This window comes from Arvicanthis niloticus, chromosome 26 (assembly GCF_011762505.2).
Source record: "Arvicanthis niloticus isolate mArvNil1 chromosome 26, mArvNil1.pat.X, whole genome shotgun sequence".
Classification (NCBI taxonomy): Eukaryota; Metazoa; Chordata; class Mammalia; order Rodentia; family Muridae; genus Arvicanthis; species Arvicanthis niloticus.
The window spans coordinates 24,822,661-24,847,920 of NC_133434.1; the positions used below are offsets into that span (position 1 = coordinate 24,822,661).

General features: G+C 44.5%; 1 protein-coding gene and 1 pseudogene across 1 annotated transcript in view; both read right to left on the reverse strand.

The window, feature by feature from the left end:
- The window catches only part of Cyp19a1 (cytochrome P450 family 19 subfamily A member 1), a 101,409-nt gene extending 84,470 nt beyond the window's left edge, over window positions 1–16,939 (reverse strand). Inside the window, exon 1 of the mRNA XM_076925247.1 lies at window positions 16,766–16,939. The gene's annotated coding sequence lies outside the window, so the exon portion shown is untranslated. The remainder of the gene's footprint in view (window positions 1–16,765) is intronic.
- On the reverse strand, window positions 16,223–16,775 carry LOC143438757 (large ribosomal subunit protein eL43 pseudogene; annotated as a pseudogene).
- Window positions 16,940–25,260: the final 8,321 nt, after the last annotated feature.

Here is a 25,260-nt window from a genome sequence, read left to right on the forward strand (position 1 = left end):
ACTGCTTAGGGGAATGAAAAATCAGCCAAACCTAAGGTGGCCAGGCTGCAGCCTTAACCTTTGAAGCAAGGATGACCATTCTGAGAGGTAAGGGATAAAAACATGAGGTCTGGGAAAGGGAAGGCACAAGTCTGGGAAAACTGGAAGAATCTAGGCATGTTTGTGTGGCAATCAGGCATTTGAGAAAGAACAGGAAGAATGGGGCATGTCGAGGAAAAGCCACTAACAGGGAGGCCTTAATTGCCAACCCCAAGCCTTTCCTGTAGCAATGGAAAGCTGCTAAGGGCCTTTGGAAAGAAGAAAAGCTAGTCTCACAATGATTGACAGTATTTAGATTGGTTCCACAGTGGAGGGCCTGGTGTAAGTTTATGATACAGAGGTGCTGGGCCATGGTAATAGAGTTGGAGAGAACAGTGATGTCACTCAAGGGAATCCAACAACACAGGGCTGCCAAGGTTTTCTTTCTGCACAGCTATTGTGGGCTCACTCCGATGCTCTTGCAGAGCTCATGACTAACTGAGAATATCTGAAATTACAATATGAGTCACACTCCAGGTGTACTGCAGTGCAGTCTTAGAGATGTACCTTGGGTATGAATAGGCAGCAGGGTGTGCAGCTTCCAGATAAGAAGCCAGTTCCAGGGTGGCCTCAGTTTCCTCCTCATGGTATTAATGTCTTAGAAGAGGAACATCCTGAGACATGATTAGCTTCAAGGCTAGTCATATTTCCACTCACATTTTTTACATTGTTTTGGCATCTTCTCTACAGACCCTGTGAACCTGAGCAATACTCTCATACCTTGACCCTAAAGACTAGGGAAACAGCAGTGGAGGCATTAAGGATAAAGGAGGTCACTGCTCCCTGAGGGTAGCAAGACCTCAGCCACAAACAACGGATATGATTAACGTCCTTGTGAGAGTCAAGACTTCAGCAAGGTTCACTTCTATTCTTGCTTTAAATTCAAAGACTTGTGGGAGGAGATAGGAGGAGGAAAAACTGACAGGAAACAGCCCTGGGTGCTTTGGGCTAAAATGAGCAGTTTCAATCATAGCACTAGGAAGACAGAAGTAGGCAGATCTCTGTCAGGTCAAGGTTAGCCTGGTCTATGCAGCTAGTTCCAGGCCATCCATAACTACTTAGTGAGAATCCATTTCCAAAGAAAATGCACTTCCCACATCCCCAGGAAAGGAGAACAAGATTCTGCCCCTCACTGTGCACTTGAGAAGGAGAAAGATCCTCTGTAAACACGTGTCAATGCTCCCAGCTCTGCTCTGAGCCACAGCCAGCAGGGATGATGAGTGGGAACAAGGAGAGAGGACTCTGCTTCCCTGAAGCTGCCTCTAATCCCTACAGGTCAGTCTTCTACCCCTGACTCATCCTTCTGGTCAGAGGAAAATGTTCTAGAAATGATCCTGGCCTCCTTGGAGGTACAACCTGGACAACCCTGAGCCCATTCTGAAGCAAGGATGAGTGAGGAGAAACAAGGTTAGAGGGTGATCAAAGGCAGGTGAAAAGTTGGGAAGACTGGGAGGGTCTGCACATACTCAGGCAGCCATACTTAAACAGCTGGAGTCAAAGGCAGAACAAACCTCAGAAGTAAAGCCAAGGCTTGGGAAAGGCTACTAGCAATGGAACGTGTTTAGTTTCTTTTTGGTTTTTCAAGACAGGGTTTCTCTGTGTAGCCCTGGCTGTCCTGGAACTCACTCTGTAGACCAGGCTGGCCTCGAACTCAGAAATCCGCCTGCCTCTGCCTCCCAAGTGCTGGGATTAAAGGCGTGCGCCACCACCGCCCGGCTAAGTGTTTAGTTTCTTAAGAAAATGTGCTAGCTAGCTTTATGTCAACTTGACACAAGCTAAAGTCCTAGAAGAGGGACCTCAATTAAGAAAATACTTTCATTAAGAGATGACTGTAAGGCACTTTTCCTAATTAGTGATTGATGCGGGAGGGCACAGCTCATTGTGACTGAAGCCATCCCCAACCCAGTCGTCTCGGGTTCTATTTTTAAAAGCAGACTGAGCAAGCCAGGGGGAAGCAAACCAGCAAGCAGCATCCCTCCATGGCTTCTTTAGCTCCTGCATCCAGGTTCCTGCCCTGTTTGAGTTCCTGTCTTGACTCCCTTCTAGAACAAACAGTAATGTGGAAGTGTAAGCCAAATGAACCCTGTCCTCCCCAAATTGCTTTGGTCATAGTGTTTCAACAGAGCAATCGTAACCCTAAATAGGACAGAAAACGCTCTGACTGTCTTAGTTTTGGGGCAGAGGGATTTAAGTACTTGTTTGAATTATGCTCCAAATGCATGTGTGAGCACACACATATCAACACACAGAGAACTTGAGCTTGGCTTCCCAGTGGGCATCCTCCTGTCTTGGAATCTCGAGGCCTCAATGTTGGTTGTACATTCTTTCTTACCCAAACACCTATATGACTATCATGCTGCTTAGGAAAATCCACTGACTGCATCAGCATAAAGATAGAATGTAGTCAGATCCCAAACTCTTAAAGGCTGCCACAGTCAGCAGAACTCACACTCAGAAGACCTAGACCCTACTCTGCAATCTACTAGCTAATACCTTGAGAAAAACCAGGGAACTTCTGTGTCCTAGACTTTTTGTCTATCAAGAATAGCAACACTTACTGCACAGACCGGAGTGGTCCCAAAGGTGGTAAGCTAACCAACGCACTGAGTACCCTTGCTGATACAACAGTAACTTATGAGAGGTTGTTAAGTGCCTCAAGTTCCTTTCTTCCTGACTTTTACCTCTGTGCCCTAGTGTTCCTTCCATGTAGAAAGAGAAGGGTGAATACAGAAAAAAAGAAGTGTCATAAACTAGAAGACATTGTGACCCCCAAACCCACACATTGATATTTAATATCCAGGGTGATTGTATTAGGAAATGGCAAGGTCTGTAAATAATTCAGTCACGAAAGTGGAGCCTTCTAGATAAGATGAATGACTTTGCAAGAATAAAGCCCAGAGAGATTTTTTAGTTGTCTCTCCACATACTAAAATTACAACAATCCAGTGGTCTGCAATCTGGAAGAATGTCTCACACCAGAGCATGGCCCTACAGGCACGTGATCCCAGACTCATCACCTCCAAGACCATAAGAAGTAAATGCTTGCTGGCTAAGCCATCCAATCCAGAATCACATGCAACATTAATCTGACCTACTACAACAAGGATATAATCTTGTAAAGAACTAATTCCTATGGCTAGAGAAATGGCACAGTGGGTAAACACACCTACTGCTTCTGTAGAGAATCTGGGTTCAATTCCCAGCACCACATGGTTGGGATTACAACTATTACAACTTCTAGAGGAGCCAATATCCTCTTCTGACTTCTGTGGGCTTTTGCCCATACATGGTATACATGCATACACACACACACACACACACACACACACACACACACTGTATAATCAGCTTTTAAAAAGAAGCCTCCTCAGCAAATGGCCTCAAATTCCTCTAATCTTCTTAACCTTAAATTTTATATTTATTATTTTATGTGTGTGGATGTGTGTACATAAATGCAGGTGCCCTTGAAGGCTAGAGATGTCAGCTCCCCCTGAAGCTGGGGTGATAGGCAGCTGTAAGCCACCCAACATGAGTGCTGGAAACTGAACCCAGGTCCTCAGCAAGCATAGTATGTGCTCTTAACTGATACCTCATCTCTCCAGCCCCCCCTTTTTTTTTTGTCAGATTCAGTTCTCTCTCCATATAAAAATACTGCTCTTCACACTTCCCAGAATCTTTAAATCTGAGTTGTCAAGGTTTACTATATAGATAGATGGTCTTCAAAAGCATCAAAGATCCTCAACATTGACATTTAACATCATTTCATTATTAATAGATCTTTTGACTAGGACACATGCTCCTGACAGTACCCCCTTCACACTTCAAAGAAGATAGTGAACATCACTACCTCCATATGGAGTTGCCCCAACAATGGAATCTTAATTAGGGTTTTAATGCTGTGAAAAGACACAATGACCAAGGCAACTCTTACAAGGACAACATTTAATTGGGGCTGGCTTACAGGTTCGGAGATTCAGTCCATTATCATTAAGGTGGGAATATGGCAGAGTCCAGAAAGGCATGATGCAGGAGGAGCTGAGAGTTCTACATCTTCATCTGAAGGCTGCTAGGAAAATACTGGCTTCCTGGCAGCTAGGATGAGGGTCACATTCATAGTGACACACCTACTCCAAAAGGGCCACACCTTCTGATAGCTCCACTCCCTGGGCTAAGCATATATAAAGTATCACATTGCACTCCCTGGCTCCCATAGGCTTGTTCAGACATGAGTCTATGGGGACCATACCTAAACATAGCATAATACAAAATACAGTTAGTCCAACTTTAAAGCTCCCCATGGTCTATAGCAGTTTCAACAATGTTAAAAGTCCAAAGTTCAAAGTCTCTTCAGAGATTCATCCAATCACTTAACTGTAATACCCAAATCAAGACTGGAAACCAGCTGGGCAAACTCAAACTTTGTATCTCCATGTCTGATTTCAAGGAGGTCTTCAGATCTCCAACTCCTTTTTCATCTTTGTTGACGACAACAAGCTTCTTTCTTCTGGGATGATTCCACTCTGTTAGCAGCTTTCCTCAGCAGATAGCCAATGGCTCTGGCATCTCAAACATCTTGGGGTCTCCAAGGCAACTTCAACATTACAGCTTTTTGTTTCAATGTCTGGAATCCAGACATGATCTTCTGGGTTCCTCCAAAGGGCTGGGATCATTTCTTCAGTTCTGCCCTCTAAGTTCAGGTTGATCTACTCCACTGCTGCTGTTGTTCATGGTGATCATCCCATGGTATTGGCATCTCCAATATACTGGGGTCTTCCTCTGTAACTAGGCTTCACCAATAGCTTCTCATAGGCTCTCTTTATGGTGCCAAGCATCAAATACTTTCCATGGCCCCTTCAACTACAACTGATGCTGCACCTCCACCAGTGGCCTTCTATGGCCTCTCGCAGTGCCAAGCCTCAGCTGCTCTTCATGACTCCTTCATGCTTCAAAACCAGTACCATCTGGGTGACTCTTACACATTACCAAGTACAGTTACAGCACAAGGTACAACCTTGGCTATCTCTAGCACATAGCTTCCTTGTGCTTTCAGAAAACACTTACCAGATTTCACCTCAGTGATGCTGGTCTCTTCTTAATCACTGCTAATTTCTTAGCTCCAGCTAACCAGCATCAATAGTCCCAGTAGTCCCTTCTATTCTGGACTCTAAAGCCAGAGCCATGTGGCCGAAGCTGCTGAGTTCTGCTGCTTGCAGGAGCTGGAACATGGCCCCTTGTTCTATTGCATCATCACCAGCTTTCTGTTTGCCAACGTTTTTACTGCTTAAGCTTGGCTGTCCTGGATATTGTTCTATAGATTGACTTTAAACTCAGAGATCTGCATGCCTGTCTCCTGGGGTTAGAGGTGTGTACCACCATGCCTGGATCTAAATTTAGTTGGTTAGAATCTTGCCTTGAAGTCCCACTCCTTTAATCTGCTATCTCCTAGAACACAGGATTCAGCTCCATTTTACTTCCTGGTGTACCTTTAATACCAGAACCATATATTTTATACTTTTCCTTTCTAAGCTCCCTATGCTTGTTCAAAATGCTCTTCATGAGACTTAACTAGAGAACAGTCTCTACTGGGCTTTTTTTTGAAATTTCCTTTGTCAGTGCAATTAATATAAATCCTCTTTACTTTACCCTCAGGTAGACTCTTCAGACAAGGGCAAAAAGAAGCCACATTCTTCATCAAAATACGACAAAAACAGTCTCTACGCCACATACTGAAATTCTTCTCCTATGAACCTCTTGGACCAGGCGTGCACAGTACAAATCACTCACAGCAACAAAGTCTTCCATATTCCTACTAGGATGGCTCATTAAGTCCTACTTAAAACATTTCATGGCTTTCCAAATCCAAAGTCCCCAAAATCGACCTTCTCCCAAACAAAAGCATGGTCAGACCTATCACAGCAACACCCCACTCCCAGTACCAACTTCTGTCTTTGTTAGGGTTTTATTGCTGTGAACAGAAAACTATGACCAAGGCAACTCTTATAAGGACAACATTTAATTGGGGCTGGCTTACAGGTTCAGAGATTCAGTCTATTATCATCAAGGTGGGAACATGGTAGCATCCAGGCAGGCATGGTGCAGGAAGAGCTGAGAGTTTTACATCTTCATCTAAAGGCTGCTGGCAGAATATTGGCTTCAGGTAGCTAGGATGAGGATCTTAAGTCCATACCCATAGTGTCATGCCTACTCCAACAAGGCCACACCTTCTAATAGTGCCACTTCCTGAGCTGAGCATATATAAACCATCACATGTGGCAAGGTAGCCACTGGGCAAAAATTGCCCCGATTCATCTGCAGACAAAAAAAACATTGTTCAAGAGAGAAAACATGATGTGGGATAGTTGACAGCGTAGCTCTGCCAGGACAGAGTAAGCTAGTCCCTCATACTCACTTAAGGTCTGTCAGATGGTTCTGAGCCAGAAGGCTGAAGACGGATGCTCCAATATTATGAGGAATATAGAGGAGTATCCAGGCAGCCAGCTGGCTCTACAAATTGTTTAAGTTTTGGAAGCTATATTTGTGTTTCCTCTGTATTCAGATAATATTTAATTCATTCTCAGAGCTCTGACAGGGTTGAAGACTAATTTTAGTCTCATAATCAAACTTAAGTTGTTTAACATTAAGGAAGATGATCTAGACTTGAAAGGGTGGTTTTCAGAAGGTAATACAAATTAAATTCAACAAAATTCAGACACAGAAATGTAAACCATTTAAGTTAGGATAGATGATAGAGTAATTTATCTAAATTGCCAAATATAATAGACTAGATGTTTAAATACATATTATACCTTACAATTTACATAATTGTTATAATTATATTCAAAGCATATCTGAGAGAAAAGAGCCTTTTTAAATGAAAAAAGGGGGGAAATGTTGTGGGTTTGGTCTAATGCTGCTTGTATTATGTCAATCTGGTCCCCAAAATTGCATGAGAATCTGCATGTCTGCATGTAAGACAGTGAGGGAACCCTGCCCCCCAGTTGGTTTTGATTGGTAAAGTTGCTAGTGATCAATGGCTGGGCAGGAAGACAAAGATGGGACTTTTAGGATTCCTGGACAAGAGACAGAGGAAGGAGGAAGGAGAGAGATCTGCCATGCTGGGAGAAGGAAAACCAAGATGTCATATCTGAGAAGGTGCAGGACAGAGAACATAGTTGCCATGTAGGAGCTGGGAAAGGGTGACCCCAGGAGGGCTGCCCAACTGGGTCTAGGGCAGCTAAGATGGAATATAGGTTTTAGTAAGTGATGACTTGGGAATGTCGGAAGGTGGATTAGCCACATGGAGGTTAGAAAGTGGGCCAGCCATTGGGCTGTTTTAGACATATCAAAATATAAAGGGTGTGTGTGTGTGTGTGTGTGTGTATGTGTGTCATTCGGGAATATAAAAAATTGGGGTGGGTAGCAAGAATGTAAAAAGAGGTTCTGACGCTGAGATCCTGTTTCCCAACTGGTTCTTGATCTGTCAGTAAAGAAAGCTTTGGGCCAATTGCTAGGCAGAAGGTACAGGTGGGACTTCCAGGTCCAAGGAGCAAAAGGGAGACTCGAGGAAGGAGAAGAGTTTCACCATGCATTGGAAAGAGGAGAAACAGGCAACCATGTGAGATCTCAAAATGAAGTAGCCACACAGGTCACTCCTACAGGTGGGTAGTCAGAGGAGTTTAGCAACTGAAGTTTAGGGCAGATGGAGAGAAATTGATAAAGGCACACTTTTCCAGGCAGGAGATAGTGGCATTCAGCAATTGTGTCCTAAGGCAAGTTGAAAAGGAACAAACGTGTGTGTGTGTGTGTGTGTGTGTGTGTGTGTGTGTGTGTGTGTGTGTGTTTTGTTCGAGGATTCAAGGGAAGCCGGGTGGAGGCTAGTAGCATGGTCACTTCCCAGAGCTAAAGGAAAGTAATGCATAAAGTTACATGCAACACAGGCATTCCTGGCCACAGCTGCTGGGATCATTTGTGTAGCATTAATTGGGTTCAACTACATGTTTGTGTCCAGGAATGTGCACAAAAGAGCAGGTACCCACAAAGGCCAGAGTCATTGGATCTTCTTGAAGCTGGAATTACAGGCAGTCATAATCTGCCCAGCGTGTATGCTGAGAATCAAACTCAGATCCTCTGTAAGAGCTCTTAACCTCTGAGGTGTGCCCCAGCCCAAGCCCTCATTTTTTTTCTTCTTGACACTTTGTTCTGAGGGTAGGCCACATGGTGTGAAAATTCACAAACACACACACACACACACAGAGAGAGAGAGAGAGAGAGAGAGAGAGAGAGAGAGAGAGAGATGCACACATAGAAGAGGTGAAGGAAATCTGCACTGGAAAGGAAGAAGATTGCATGTGGGACTTAAATCATTTTTGGTTCAGTTTATACACATGTAACACACTCAAATTGCACAAATTGCACAAATTGTTTTGAGAACAAGAGTGATAGTGAGTGTAATAACACACACTTACAATCCCAGCACTCAGGAGTTTAAGGGAAAGGAATCACAAGTTAGTATGAACTGCAGAGAAAAACCTTGTCTCAAAAAACCAAACAGTTTAGAATAAAGAAATTGAATGCTTGCTTAAGCCACTTGAAGCAAATATCAAGATTTTAACAAGACCCAAGTCTCAAAGCATGCTATCAAAATATCCAGGATACAATCTGAAAGCCTGGGATGACAGAAAAACTTTATCAGTTCTAAAGAAGAAAGATAAAACAATATTCGAACCATTAAGCGTATTATAACAGCTATTATAACTATTCTTTTTGAAATAAAAGTAAATTAAATGAATTGAAAAATAGTTCTTAGTAAAGACACTAGACTTAAGAGAATCAAGTGAACATTTTGTAACCATGGAATACAATGTCTGAGACTTTAATAAGCCAAAGGACTCAGTGGATAGGGTAGCATAGATCATTGATACCTATGATCTTCGTATTAAGAAAGCTGAGATATGTGGGTCAAGAGTTCAAGGCCAGGCTGAGCTACGTGGAGTCCAGACTGGATACAGCAAGAGACAAATGACAGAGGAATCGGCAGACTGGAGGTAAGTCAGCAAAAGATATTCCCCTCATAAGCAGAAGAAACAGGGCTTCAGCATTGCATGGGGCACCATCAAACAGTGTTCACATCATTGGAGTCTGTAAAGGAGAGGAGATAGCAACTGATATAAAAATATATTTGAAAAATAATGACTGAATGTGTTTCCAAATTTGGTAAAAGACATAGTTCAAGGAATTCAACAAAAATCCAATGAAGAAAATGTAGTAACACTTCTAGCATCTTACCTACTTCCTTACCCAACTGGGCTCTGAAAACATGTTTGTAACCCTGAGATAAACGAACAAGGGCCAGACTCCTGACTGTTAATGCTGCTTCACTGACTTGTGAGTGTGTGTGTGTGCGTGTATCTGTGTGTCTGGGCGTTTATGTGTATGTCTATGTGACTGTATGTACCTGTGTGTATATCTCTTTGTGTGTTTCTGTGTTCCTTTGTGTGTGTTCAAGTGTGTTTGTATGTCTGTTTGAGTGTATGTGTGTGTGTGTGTGTGTGTGTGTGTGTGTGTTTACGTGAGAGTAAGTATGGGCTGAGGTTAAGAAAGTAGAAAGGAATCCAGGAGAGGAGAAAAGGAGGCTGAGAATAGGGACACATCAACGTAGTATGAAATTGGCAGAAGACATACTGGAGGTGGAAGGGTCCCAGTGGGGTCAAAGGTGAAGAGGTGGACAGGAGCAGGTAGGAGACAAGGGTCGACCAAAGCTACGAGTGTATTAAAGTGCCAAAAGGTAAAATGTTACTTTGTGTGCTGACACTTGTGCTCTTGAAAAAGGAAAAGCTCCTCTGTCAGGATCTCAATTCCTTACCAAAAAAAAAAAAAAAAAAAAAAAAATCTGAAGATTAAGCCAAATGTTCTTTAGTTCAAAAGTTTTCATGTCCATCAACTCCTATGTGGAGTTCTGATGAAACAGACTCAGAAGGTTAACAACCTTCATAATGGGGCAATAACTGAAATGAAGGTGGTTATGGAACAAAAGGAGACTCCTGGAAACAGGCTTGCATTTGGAGCGGCTTCCTGCTGACTACCACCGAGAACCCAAGACTAGGGCAGGAAGCTCTGTTGATAACTTCTCCCTCTCAGTAAATGCACTTCCAATTTCTCCCTGTTTTGAAGATGCTAAAGAATGGGATGCCTTGTAGAGTCACATTCTGAGTTTGACGACAAATCTGTGAGGACGTTTTAATTTGCCTCTTGTGTTGTAACTGCCATTTGTATCACATCTCACAGCCTATGGACACATTCTGTGTGCATTGCCCTACTTTATAGTCTCAATGTGGTAGCAACCATGTGTCTCCCTAGAGAAAACAGTCTGAGTCAGGGTAGAGGGATTTACTCCAGAAGACCATCCAGGACAAAGCTGGAGAAAGAGCCAGCTTTCGAGGCTTCCAATTTTGTCTTTTGTTCAACACCAAGATCAGGAGTCCTGAGAATCCTTTAGCCAAGCTGTGAGTTTCAGCCATGGGCCAGGGTCCAATCATCTCACATCTAAAGAGCCAGCTGAAGTAGACTCAAGTCATCTCAGCTCCTTCCTCCAGGGATCAGGATGATGTTGGAGCCAGCTCCGAGACTTTTCCATCCTTCTGCTGTCATTTGTCTCATCCAGGGCACTGGTAGAGGCTCCCAAATCTGGAAAGTTCTGGACCCCACACCAGATAAAAACATCTTCCCTCTTCCCTCTTTGGCACTACGGGAGTGCTGGGGTTTAGTCAGGTGGGCTGGGTTCTCCAGACTGCCTCTACAGGTTTGACAGCTCTGACAGGCTTCACTGTATGCTCCAACATCTGCTTTCACTATACCCCCTCCCTAACAACAGAGTCCCTTGGTCCCATTTAGCTCTGCCAGAGGTCATGCCCCACTCCATGAACCATTCTTGACTCATTTATTTACACTGCCTCCTTTTCAAGAAAAACACAAAGACTGTTAACCCTGAGTCATGGTACTCTGTCATCTACTGAGAACAAAAAGGAACTTTACAAAAGTGACAGCTTGCTGAGAAGTGGTGTCGCATGCCTTTAATCCCAGCACTTGGGAGGCAGAGGCAGGCGGATTTCTGAGTTCGAGGCCAGCCTGGTCTACAGAGTGAGTTCCAGGACAGCCAGAGCTACACAGAGAAACCCTGTCTCAAAAAAAAAAAAAAAAAAAAAAAAAAAATGGCAGCTTCACTTTATCTATGCACCTTTCTCTTGTGTGCTGGTCAAGCCAGGTCAAAACTTAGAGCTGGACACGGTGACACGGTGGTTGCATACTGTGGTTTCCTTGTTCTGGAGGGTGTCCCACGATGGTCTCCTGGCTGGGAACAGGGTGAGAGCAGGGAGGGCTCGATACTGTCTCCGCACTGCCTCTGGCCTGCATCTCCACTGTCTGTAGGTCTCCGGCCCCGCCTGATGTGGGAGGTCAGGGTCCAAGGACACAGAGTGTGGGCAAGAGGGGATATTGACTGCCCCTACTGTCGCCTCCAGTCACTTGCTCGATGCTGCTGTTGCTGACCGGTCTCTCCCAGGTGTTGCACCTGTCTCTCCACACTGAGCCGGTCCAGGCCCGGGCTGGGCCGATAAGAAGCCAGTTAGCTGGCAAGGAGGCAGCTTGGTGTCCCAGGCAGGTTCCGGAAGAGCAGAGCTCTCCCCAAGTGTTACAACTCTTGTGACAGAAACTCTCGGACACCAGGATGATTCTTGAGCACTTTACTTCCCCTAAATAGAGCCCTTATATACAGTTTTGGGGTGGGTTAGGGTCTGGCAGCAGATAATGCCTATTGGCTTGGTCTGAGAGCTTGAAGATACCTCATCTGCATGTGGGAGAGCCTGAGGGACTGTTCCTCCTGACTGATGGTCAAATCTCTCCGTGGGAGGGGTTATTGGAGGACTGAAGCTAAGTGAAAAGAACCAGGGCTTGGGAGCAGAGGGAACTCCTGCCGTCCAATAATGGTCCGGGGTTCCAAGCTCGTTCTCGACCAAGCACCCAGCTGCTTCTCACAGCCCACCGACCTACTGCATACCTGTAATCCTAGCACTTGGTGAAGGCAAAATATCCTAGAGCTCAGGACCAGCCCCAGTGAGCTACATAGTGAATTGCAGGCCACCCTCGGACACATGAGATTCAGCCTGGGGTACATGAGATCCAGCCTGGGGTACATATCTATACACATCTCAATAACAACACTATCCCAGAGTTACTGTGCTCTCCTCTTCAGGATTCGGACCCTTCTACCTTCTGGCTTAGGTAGCTAGAGAGAAAAAGAAAGCAAAGTTTGATGCTAGATGCCATTTGACCTTGTACTGGCGATGCGACCTTGGGATAATTTGCTTCTCTCAAACTTTTTTTTTTTTGTCATCCTCTAAAAGAGAATAGCAGTGCTTATCTCAATGATGTGAATATCTTCTATGAAGCATCTAATACAATATCACTCTCTTCTAATTCTTATATAGAGCAAGACTGTGGGCATGCAGTGCTGGGTAGTTTGGGACATAGACCTTGGACCATAGCTATGTCATTGATAAAATGGAGCTGGGGGCATGATTTTTGCAAGAGGATTGAGAAATGAAGATAAGTTCATCCCAGCACTGGGCCATGGTAGACCCTAAAGAAATGCATAGTCATAATTATACCGATCTCAGAGGTCTCCAGCAGGGTCCAGTATCTCTAGCAAACAGTCCCCAGGAAGGCTGTAAAAGTCCTTAGATCAGAATCAGTGCAGAAGTATGAAGGCTGGGACAAAAAAAGGAGACACTACCGAGTTCTAAGCCATCAAAAGGTCAAGCAAAGACCAGTACTTGGAGGTATGGAGCAAGATACCCAGGCAGGACATGGGACCTGGAAGGAACTTGCCCCTTGGAACTACTACTGCATATAGCCAGTCATATTGTGTGTCTTCCACAGCCTTGTGATCAGTCACCCCAATGTGTCTGAAGGCTCACATCAGTGCAGGATGCCAGGCAAGGCTTTACAGAAGCAAGAAATCATGAAGCAGAACCCTAGAAGCTTATTTTCCTCACAGTGGAAGCCAGTATCTCTGGGGTACCATCCCCGGCTGTCTAGTGCCTTGAGCTTCCTACACAGGTGGCCTGGGACACCTGAAAAACTCTGGGCCCATGGCACCATGGGAGAGCAGTGAGATTCATCTCTCCAACCCTACTTTGCAACAAGACTTTCATGAGCCTCCCTGGAGAAGCAACCTACTCTCCCAAGACCACAACCCACTGGTTGTGCTTTAGTTCTGGTCATTAAGGTCTTATTTGTCTCCTTCATGAGTGATGGTTTCCTCTATCCATCCCTTTTCTGTCGGGATGGGAAATCAGTCACCAAAGCCTGCTGACCATACTCAGACCTATCTCTCAAAGATCCCTCAGAGCCACGAACAACTCTCTTACCTTTCAGAACCATTCCAGATTCAAGCTGCCAACACAACCTCTACCTAAATGGACTCCCCACATCTCCCCCTGACCTTCCAATCTTCTTTTCATCCCAAGGCCCATGATGATAATTATATGGCACATTATTGGATAGGGAAATGCCAAAGACTACTCTCTTTTATTTTTCTTATTACTTTTTTTTAAAAGCAGTACTGGAGATTGAACTAAGCCAGGCTTTTGTACATGTTAGTGTGAACCTACACCTATAAATTTTTCCTATCAATTTTATTACAAATAACAGAGTTCAAAATATCCCCTACCTTCTCCTTGCATCTAGATGTGAGCCAGTGGCTAAACCCCTACCAGAAAGATATAAGTATCACGTATGACAAAAAGCCTGCTTTGAGGAACAGAACACATCCTTGGCCCTCCTTGTCCTTTCTGCTGGCTTAATATGTGAGGTCTGAAGCCTCACCCCCATATAGGATTAGGAGCTGAGGTGTTAAGAATATTGAAACTTCAGGACAGGTGGCTGGGAACCTAGAAGCCAGAGCTAGAGATTTATTTCTTGTGGGCTTTGCTGACATGAAAAACAACTCTCTTGTTTAAACTCTTCATTTTCCTGTCACATAAAACGGAGTCAAATTCAGGATAAAGAAAAAAAATGCAAGTAGGCTTTAGACACACGAAGGCTTGGGAATGGAGGTTCTTATCTGAAGGATCAAGAAGAAAACGGATGAGCAAGAGGAGGACCCATGGGAGGTGAGGCAAGTGGACTCGAGAAGGGAGGTTGAACACCAATCTATTAAGCTTTGACTTCATCCCGTGGCAGACAGTCAGCACAAATAGACTTCCTCTCAGACAGGACTGCCCAAGGTCATCCAGCAATCCAGCAGCATCCCACAGTTCTAGGCAGCCTCTTGGACTTGGAACAGAGGTGGGAACGGAGATTTTATTCTTTGACTCAGCCAGAGCACTGGATTGTGCTGCCAGCTCCCATTCCCACCCTCACACCTCCAAGAGGAGACTTGACGATCTTCCAGCAGGCTGAGGGTCCAGGCCTACCATTAACTCAGAGGATTGTTCTCGGACTCTGCTCAGACACACCTGGAAGGCTGACTAGCGAGGAATCATTTTTCTGTTATCTAACACTGCTTTGAGCAGCCTGAGATAATACCATCCTGTTGCACAGGTGAAAATGTCAGGTCTCCAAGAAGTGAAACCATCTTCCCAAATCTACTTAGCTGATGATAAAGTTGAGGTACAAAACCGAGTTTGTTGGACCCTAGAGACAATTCTACCACATTCCAGCACCTTCTCAGCCCTGCCAAAGCACAGAGCAGTCTTGTCACTGTTCAAACTACCAATTAAGAGAGCATTTGAGCGCAACTATAATAATAGTCAATTACAACTTTTTTCATAAACTCCAAGCTCTGCGTACTTACCTGAGTTGGTGTGCTGACCAGAACAAAGACCTGCGGCCAGGCTCCAGATGTGTATGCCCCCTACAGCCAAGGCCAGCATCCTATTCTGAAATTATAGAATCTCCACCCTGCCTCAGCATTAGCTAGTCCTGGGGCTGGGCTGTCAAGTCCTCCCAGCATGGGTTCTAGAGGTCACAAATTCCAGCAGGCTGTTCCATGGAATCAGGGACACTCTGTTCCTCATGCCTTGTTGTGGGAGGCAGGAAGGTCCTTGTGCTCATAGATAGGCACTAGAACCAGGAATTCGAAACACTCAGGCTTATTCCTTCAAAGGAAGGGTTGTATTACCTGTTATCCACCCTGAAGGCTGGGAGGAGGAATGGTTAATAGCCTGGTGACCTCTGTGCTATCTGTGTGGAGACCACATCAGATCCTCCTCAAGACCCTTATGGTGAACTTATCAATCTATAGACCCTATCTTTATGGAAGGTATCATACATGTTTTACAGAGTTTCAATATAGTCACATCTTAAGCTTTATTGTGCACACGGGATTGAGTTCATTATCACAAGGAAAGTTTTCACAAAATTGTATTTTGCTTAAATATAGCTAAAACTCAGGGGCAGGCTCCAGAGGTTTGAACCAAGACCGGCTACTTAGTCATCTTGAAACAAATTACCTTCCTGCCTCCCACAGGTCACTACTTCGATGGCTGTGGTTGTTGCAGAGACCCCCAGCATCCTGTCCGTGGCCGTCACAGCTAGAACGCCTTTGTTATTATTTGAGCTGAAAGTTTCAGGACACAAGTGGCCATTGGAAATGAACATTTTCTTGTTACCAGCATTTTGAAAAGTTGAGCTGCATCTTGTTAGGCTTCCAGGGGGCATCTTTCCAATAATGTGGTATGTCCAGTGTTCCAACGTGAACCACATATTCCCCCAAGATCACCTTCCTGCATTCTTCTGGAATATCCACAGGAAAGACCATGAAGAGCCAAAGGGAGTGGATGGAACCCTCTTGTATGAAAGGCCCTCTGCATTCACTGTCCAACTCTGAGGGGACAGTTCTTTGCCAGGCTCTGTTGTCAGCTGTCCAACCCATTCATGTTTGGCTCCGTCACTTTCCCATCTACTAAATTCTTCATGTTCTTTTCCAACCTCTCCTGAATCAAAGTCAGAATGAGTCCATGTTTTATATTATAAATATATTAAACTTGACCTTAATTCTAGAAGATTTTAATTTGTTAACAGAATATTCATCCATTCCCTTATAACCAGCAACCCCGTTCTCAGAAACAACTTTTTTTAAAAAACATAAACTAACCCATTTATTGCCGGCTAGGCGAGTCTCAGATGGTAGGGCTTCTACTGGTCTTTGTTTTCCTTTTTAGTCTTCTGATGGCAGACTTCACTGTGACTGCAGAGGTGGTGTTATAGGTTCAGGCCCCACCGGCCACTGTTTTTATGCAGGAACCACAGTGCCAGATGCCCGTGGCTCATTTCTTCATCTTGGTCTTGCCACAGAAGGAGCAAGCAAGCAAGCATACTTGGCATGCTGGCAGATTTCAATTTTCTTCACCATTTTCCGGAAGGAGGCACTGCAGCAGGTCCCATATTTCCCAACAATTGCAACCTTCTTGGTGCACTTAGCCACATCACTGAAACTGAAAACCAAGCCCAAAGAGCTCAGAAGTAATTCTTAAGGCACCAGAACATCAGGTGAGACATAATTGTGTTTATAGTGAAGAGATAAGAAGATTCAAGAAGATTTTAGAGTATGCTCTGTCAGATGTGAAAACAAAATCCTTACAAATACTCCCCATTCCTAGTGTGGTCAAAAGAACTGACCACAGCTTACCATTAACCATGTAGACATGCTGAATGAGTCACAGTAAACTTTCACAGCTTGGAGTTTATCCTAGGTGAGGGGAGGGTATTCCCAGCTAAGCTGAGGAGATCGGGAGCCTCAGCCCTGCTCTTCTCCCTTGCTTCTTCTAGACAATGCTTCTGGGCCTCTTCTGATGAAAGTCACACCAGGCAGTACATCTCACAAAAGAGATTTATTGGAGGGACAAATCCAGGGGTGGCTGCTTCTGCTCCCAGAAGATGACATCAGGGACTTGAGCAATGTGTTTACACAGGATTTCTTAGGGGGAAGAGCTTTCCAGGTCAGAGGTTTCCAGAGTGAGGATTAGTGAGATTTCTTGTCCTGAGCTTGAGGAATTCAGAGATTGGTGGATTCTCCTGTTCAGTGATTGATAGGGGCTTGTGGGAAGCTCAGGGGTTGGTGGGGTTTTCTACTCACGGATTAGTGGCTTTTCACCCCATTTCCCTGAATTGGGCTCATGGATTAGGATGGGAAGGCCTTCCCAGCTGCAGGCAGCTCTGGCTGAGCTGCTTGGGGAAGCTGGAAAGGAGGTGTTGCCACCATGGACAGCTCCTATGATGTCTGCGGATGAAGGGGGAAGTTGTGGCTGTTTTGACAGGTGCCACCATTTTGCCAGGTGTGCCCATTTTGACCGCTTCTACAGCTGCTCAGAGACTACACTGGGTAGGAGAAAAGGAGGGCTAGTGGGGAAAGGGGCACTGATATTATTAGACTACTTCCTGCTGATAGGGGGCGTAGGGTTCTTTAGGACAATTTTGATCTTCATAGTCAGGACATCTCCAACTAGCAACTACAATAGCAGCAGCAGGAGGAGTGGCAGCCACTACTCCTCTCTCAGGGCTTTTGCATTTATATACCCTTTCAAGTCCCCAGGATTCCAAATGTCACACACTTGCAAAAATTATCTGCAGCAGGCAAAATCATGCCCCTGCTAAAACCCAAAGCAAATCATAGTCAGCTGCTGTGGACAATCTGAAGCAGCCCCATATCCCACACCTGGAATTAAAACAAAAACATATTACCATAACATTTCTATGTTTCTAAAGAAACCAAAACTCTCACTGCATTTCCCGCCTTTCTGTTTAAGCCATTAATTGTGCTGTGTTCAGTGATCAGTGGCCGATGTTTTCAGGAGACCTCTCCTACTCAATTCTAATCATTTTACGTGTTTATGCTATCCACAGCTTTTAGTTTCCTGTTGAAACATAGTCTGTGTTCCCAATGCAAAACTTTTGCAGACTCATTCTGACGTTAACGCATGCTTATAGTATATAGGCTGATTTAATTCTACATTTTTGTTTGTTGATGTTTTTTTCTCTAACCCGGTGTCTCTTGGTGGCTACTGTTCCTTTCTCATTAACATTTAGAAACTTTAAAGTTAACAAAGCACTATTTAGTCTATCCCTGGGCGATTTTATTCTTCCTTTTAGTTTTCTAAGCATCTCTTTTAGAGTATGATTTTTATGACAGATTATCCTTAGGATTGTGTGGTATACCTGTCATGGGCTTTATATTATAATATGCACAGAATTGCTTCATCTTACTGGAGACATATGTGGAGACATTGTCAGTCTTAATTTGTGTACAGGTATCCCAGTAATACCCATTATTTCCAGTAAATTACAGTAAATTACTTACAGTAATTACAGAGTCAGCCTTTTCAGAGCTCAAAGCAGTTGCCCATTGAAACCCCAAGTATGTATCAATGATACGATGTGCAATCTTTAGTTTTCCAAATTCTGCAAACTGAAACACATCCATCTGCCAGATTTCATTTCTGGTGATGCCCTAGGGTTACTTCCAGTGGACAATGGAGTCTGGTTACACAGAGATCAAGCAGGGCATTTTTTTTTTTTTTTATAATCTCCTTGGCCTGTTTCCAGGTGATAATTTTTTTAAAAAAAATCTTTACTGTTTTTTTGTTTGTTTGTTTGTTTGTTTTTTGAGACAGGGTTTCTCTGTGTAGCCCTGGCTGTCCTGGAACTCACTCTGTAGACCAGGCTGGCCTCGAACTCAGAAATCCGCCTGCCTCTGCCTCCCAAGTGCTGGGATTAAAGGCGTGCGCCACCACCACCCGGCAAAATCTTTACTGTTAACATGGTGTTTTTCACAAAATTTTGAAGCTTCTAACACATTCTCTATTAATAATTGATTAGTTTCCTCATTTTCTTGCACCAATGGATCTGGTAAACCTGTCTGAGACCAAACATGGGTGATATACGATGGATAGTTCTATTTCTGATTGTCTGTTATAGTTTCATAAATAACAAAGTTAGTTCCAAATTAGTGAATAAATGCAGCAATTTCTGTGTACAAAACAACTATTTCGACATATTGAGAGTCAGTAATTATATTAAAAGATATAGGAAAATCTAATACCATAAGGATTGCACACAACTCTGATTTTGAACTGAAGTATATGAACTTTGAATTACTTTGCTTATTTTGTCTGACTTACAGCCAGCCATTCCCAACTTATTTGCATCAGTATAGAATTTAGATGCTTGAGAAACTGGCATTCTCTTTCCAATATGTGGGAGAATCTAATTCTTTTTATAAACTAAAGACACTTCCTCTTAGGAAATTTGTTGCTACAAGCTCTTTGTCAATCTTCATTGATTACCGATAGTAATATAATCACAGGTTACATTTTATCTCAGGTTAGTTACATTTTACCACAGGTTACATTTTACCACAAGATAATGCCAGGGACAACAGGGAGTGGGGAATGTGTGCAGCTTTTCTACATCATGGATAGAACCAGGAAACAGGAAGCTCTGCCCCCTTCACCTCCCCCCCCCCCCGTGTTTTAACCTATATAAAGATATGTTCCTCCTTGACAATATTTATCAGCCCTGTTGATTGATTGATCGATGAGCAACATGATAGGCTGGGCCGTATTTTAAAATTACACATACATAGATGGGCTATTTCCTACCCTTGCCCTCCAGACCCTTCCCCTTCCAAGGAGAAGATTCTCCTACTTAGTTAAAAATGGGCATTTTGGTCATTTCCAAGGACTAATAAAGCCACAACTTTCTGGGAAGTGTCCTGGATATTCTTAGTTATCATTAGGCTTATCTGATCACAAATCATTCCTACTGAGTTTTAATGCTAACAAAGACATAGAGCAAATAAAACAGTCAGTTTAGAAGTCACTAAGAAGAGAGGGTCTGTAATGTTAATTAACCCTCATTTTGATTAATTAAGTCACACAATCTGTGTGGCAGACAAGGTCTTGTTCCAACCCAAACTGTATTGAACCCAGTTATTTGAATCCATCTTTCTTGCTAATAAACAACACAATCACAAAACTCAGCCCACATATACATTGGAAGCTGGGGTTTGGGTAGTTTGTCTGTCTAAATCCATGATAGAGAATGATTAGACAAGGAAACAGTACAAGCTTGACCATAATTAAGAACCAAGAAAGCTGCTTACATGTTAACTGTCCATGTAATTCCAACGAATGAACATAAGAATTAAAAAATTAAAAAACCCCACATATTGCTGACCAGTAGATTGAGTGTTAAGCGAAACCCCATTTTAGTGTCCACCATGTGTTCTACCAGGTCTATGGATTCTAGAGGACACTAATTTTGAAACAAGTTGAAGTGATGTTGTGGCTTGGAGAAACTCAAGTTGGAAATGAATAAATAATAATCTGTATGCCACAGAGGATACAGAACAAAGAGAAGGCAGTTCTGCAGTGTGAACCTTGTGCAGGAGTTCTAGGAGACCCAAACTGACCAACACACAGACTATTCAAGAAGTCCATTTAGTTAACATCACTAAGTAGGTGGTGGCTTCCTCTGTTCTCCTTTGACTAGAGTCTGACCTCACCATCTTTTGAGACTGGCAAGGTTTAAAAAGCCTGGAACACTGGCCTTTGGCAAAACAAAAACATTTCTTACACAAGCCAGAGGCAAACAATAACAAAACTCTGGGTAAATACCAAGAATAAATACAGAAAGAAAACATTTTCTTCTTTCCACAGAAAAAGGAATGTCAATCAATTTCTGTCTGTCTCTGTCTCTTTGACTGTCCCTCTGTCTCTCTGTCTTAGTCTCTGTTTGTCTCTGTCTCTCTCTCTGTCTCTCTCTGTCTCTCTCTCTCTCTGTCTCTCTCTCTCTCTCTCTCTCTCTCACACACACACACACACACACACTTTCCACATGTTGTGCACAGTAATCTGGAAGTGGGAAGCACAGCTACAACCTCAATACTCCCAGTAAGTATTAAAGACAGCCTGAACTACACAGGGAGAGTCTATCTCAAAAACAGGAAACAAGGTGGGTGCAGAGATGAAGAGGGGATAGGGGATAGACAGAGGGAGGACGAAGAGGGGAGGGAAGGAGAGGGAGGAGAAATGAAGTAAGAGAAGTAACAGAACTTTTGCCTAGATAGCTTTTCCACCTTGATGTGGAAGGTGAACAAATGTGGCTTAGTTTTTGAGTTGCTACTTGGGAAGGTCTTCTTTTGCAGATGGCTACCATGAGTGCACAGTAACTTTTGAACCTCCAAAAGCTGGACTTCCAGATGGCCAGAGCAAAATTCTTTAAAAAAAAAAAAATAATAAAGGAGTAGCATTTTGGTCAAGAAACCACCACCAGCAGCAGCAGCAGAAGCAGAAGCAGCAGAAGCAACAACAACAACAACAGCTGCTCCAGGACAAGGCTCCAAGTAGCCAAGTCTGACTTTGGGTTCACTTGGATCCTGTCTCTCTAGCACTAGAAATGCAGACGCCTACCACCAGAGCATTTTTATTTAAAAAAAAAAAAAAGCTCCAAATCTTGCTAAGGATCTAAGAAGCAATGTTCACAAGATACAGTAGTATTCTTAAAACTCAAAAACTGCAATTTATGAAATAGAATAGAGATGTATCATAGAAAACTAAAGTCTACTGGCTAGACCTTTGGGTATGAAGGGGCAGGGTTGCTGTTAGCTTACAGGCAATTCCACTGGCCTGTTCTCAGGGACCTAGCAGCTGCTTGTTTCATGACTTGCTGCTGCCACCAGGTGCTCCAGGTATGAACAAAGGATAAAAGGACCCATTAACCACTCCAGCTCCCTCTTCCTCTCCCCCTTCCCTCTCACCCTCCCTCTTCCTATCCCTCTCTGTCTGTCTCTCTGTTTCTCTCTATGTCCTCCCTCTCTCCCTCTCTGCCCTCTCTCTCCCTCTGCCCTCTCTCCCCCCTCTGCCCTCTCTCTCTCCCTCTCTGCCCTCTCTCCCTCTGCCCTCTCTCCCTCTGCCCTCTCTTCCTCTCTGCCCTCTCTCTCCCTCTCTGCCCTCTCTCTCTTCCTCTGCCCTCTCTCTCCCTCTCTGCCCTCTCCCTCTCTGCCCTCTCTCTCCCTACCTGCCCTCTCTCCCTCCCTGCCCTCTCTCTCCCTCTCTGCCCTCTCTCTCCCTCTCTGCCCTCATGGCTCTGCTCCCCAGCAGCCATGATGCTTTCACTCACCTCTATCCCTTCCTCAGGTCCTCACTCCTCTCTCCTTCTCCAGTAAACCCCTTTTACACCAGATCTGTTACATGGTGTAATTTCTCAGGTACATATTTTAGCTCGGGCCCGCATTATATTTTATAAAATTATATTGCCCCCTGACTGCATTTTATTTCATAGCAATACTAATGTCATCTGACAAGCATGAGGCACTAGAGAAGCCCATGGAAGAAGCCTGAAAGCTCGTGTGTTAGTTTCTAGGTCAGTCCACCATGAACACACTAACTATCACATCATATCTTTAATCAGCTGCAAACTGTACTCCACTCAATCATGGACTTTTAAGCCTAGAAATATAAAGCAGCTTGCCTATGGCCATCTGGACAGGAAAGTCAAGAATCTAATCTTTCGGGTTGGTTATAGTATTGTTTTCCCAGATCTACAGTGTACCCAACCATTTGTGTACACCACTAACCATCTAAAGTGTTTATATTTTTGGTTTGAGTAGACAATTTAAAAGTCTCAATTATCTAACATCTTGCTTTTCAAAATTACTTGTAGAATTTACAGCTCATCAAACCACCTAGTCCAACCTGACTCTGCAGCCATGGGGTAGTGCACAGCACCACACACAGTCTATAACTCTCTGCCTGCTCAACATGAATCAAGCAAGTGCAAGATGGTTTCCCACTGCTGCGACATTGCTTGGAGCTGATGGGAGAGAAGCTAATGTGGGAGGAGCGAAGAGAGAGAAGGAGAGGAAGGGGAAGAAATGGAGGGAGGAGGAGCAGGAGAGAAGATGGCTGTAGACACCCACTCGTCTTTAGCAGTCTCCGATAGTTATTCCTATCTAGGTTAGTTAATTGGGTTAACAATTCTAATTGTGTGGGCATCATGTTAATTGAGAATTACCAAATATATGTACCAATTGAATAGTCATTAAGTATTAAGAGTCTTCATTCTACCAGCTACTGTGGGCATGCGTGTATTTTGGGGTTCAGCCAAGTTTTGTGGAGACAGCATGGTAGATTGGCAGAGCCATTTCCCACACTGGCGTCTCCTAGGTGCCAGGGCCGATGTTTCTGGCTGGGTGGAGCTGCTGTCTCGCTTATCTAGCTGTGGTGCACGTGGCCTACAGCTGCTTCCAGCTGTGGTGTGCTTGGCTCTGGCTGCGGAACATGGTGGCCTGAGCTAAGCAGAGCTGCCGCTGCTTAGATAGTCCACCCACGCAGCAGCAGTTTTTAAAATATTAACCTCAAGAAGGAATAATTAAGCTTCTGATTAAAGTCCAAGGGACCACTAGAGGGGCTCAGTTGGCAAGCAGTTAGGTAGAAAGCAGAAACCAGCCAGGTATGGTGGCCCAGACCTGAGATTCCAGCATTTGGGAAGGAGAGGCAGAAAGATTGGGAGTTCAAATGCATCCTATAGAGATAGCTCTGTCTCTATGTTTTGTAGATTCTAGGCTCTAAAGAACCCCCATGACACACTCCAATGCAAGTCTGAGCCATGCTCTTGCCTTCTGATCGCTAACTCTAGGGAACTCCACCATCTCAGCTTTTAGTCTACCCTAAATAACCTGAGCACTGATAGTATCAGTGAGATACAACTTGGGTCCATCCCAGACTCAGCAGGACCAAGCAGGTAGTCTGACAAAGGGGTACCAATTAACACCCTCTGAGATCTGGGAATTTCTGCCTCTTTCCAGTGTCACTTTTTGTTAGGAGACGCAGTGAGCGTGACAGCATTCGCCATTACAAGATGGCGCAGGCATCCTGTGCTCCCACAAGTAAACAACTAACTACGCAGGTGCAAAAGGCAAAAGCCCGCCAAAGTCACTGCCCATCCCCGGGGCGTAATATGGGGTGATGAGTGAACAGCCAATCAGAAGTGAACACGCCACTCTAGGGTACATATAGCAGTGCCTTTCCCGGGCTTTGGGTCTTTCCGCTTCTGCTGATACAAGAATAAAGCCTCGCTGTAGTAACCACCCGAACACTGCCTCACGTGTCTCTTTCGCGGGCGAAGGGGACTCACTCGAAAAGGGGCGCGGAACAATTTGGTGCCGAAACCCGGGAATTTCAAGGTGCTGCAGGAGATCCCCCGAGATTCGGGGCGGGTTAAAAGACTACAGGATCGAGGTACGTCTCTGAGAGGTATGTTTGGAGTGGAAGCCTTGGTTGCGAGCGGATTTTCACCCATTGCCGCCGCTGCAGTAGTCGACCTCTTGCTTGCGTTGCTTTTGCTTTTAGCTTATTTGTGTTGTGAGGATCCAGCTCGCAGCACAGCTATTAGGGCAAGTCAAGAGGTTTCAAGAGAGGTCCACTCCAGGCTATCAGAAACAGAGCGTGTTAGCCGGCATCAGGCCAAGGAGCCTGGAAAGGAGAAGCAGGCAAAAAAGCCTGGGCAACAGAGGCAGGCCAAGGAGCCTGGTCACAGAAAAGAGTACTCAAAAGGAACAGGGGCCACTGCAGGGCCTGTTAAGGTTAAGGACCCTTCACCAGCTGGTGAAGAGAGAGTGGAGTTCGGGGGACCCCCCTGTACCCCATTAAGGAGCCTGCCTCCATAGACCTTGGCAGCTCCGAGGAGGAGAGCCTAGAGGAGGAAACAGCCGCCTGTGCAAAGGTTAGCCGTTCTGGGATAAGACTAAGAAAGACCTTGAATCCCTCGGCCCCATCCTTGCCTCCGGCTTATGCCCCAGGCAGTGCCTCTAATTCATTTCTCAGCCCAGGAGATGGGAGACAGCTACAGCTTGCATTTCCAGTCTTTGAAGCGGCAGAAGGCGTCCGTGTTCATGACCCAGTAGAGTATAGGCAGGTCAAAGAATTAGCTGAGGCAGTACGTGCATATGGAATTGGGGCTAATTTTACTGTATCCCAAGTGGAGAGATTAAGTACAGCTGCTATGATGCCAGGAGACTGGCAGGACACAGTGAAGGCGGTACTTAACAATATGGGCCAATACCTAGAGTGGAAGGCCTTGTGGCATGAGGCACTGCAAGCACAAGCCAAGATTAATGTAAACACT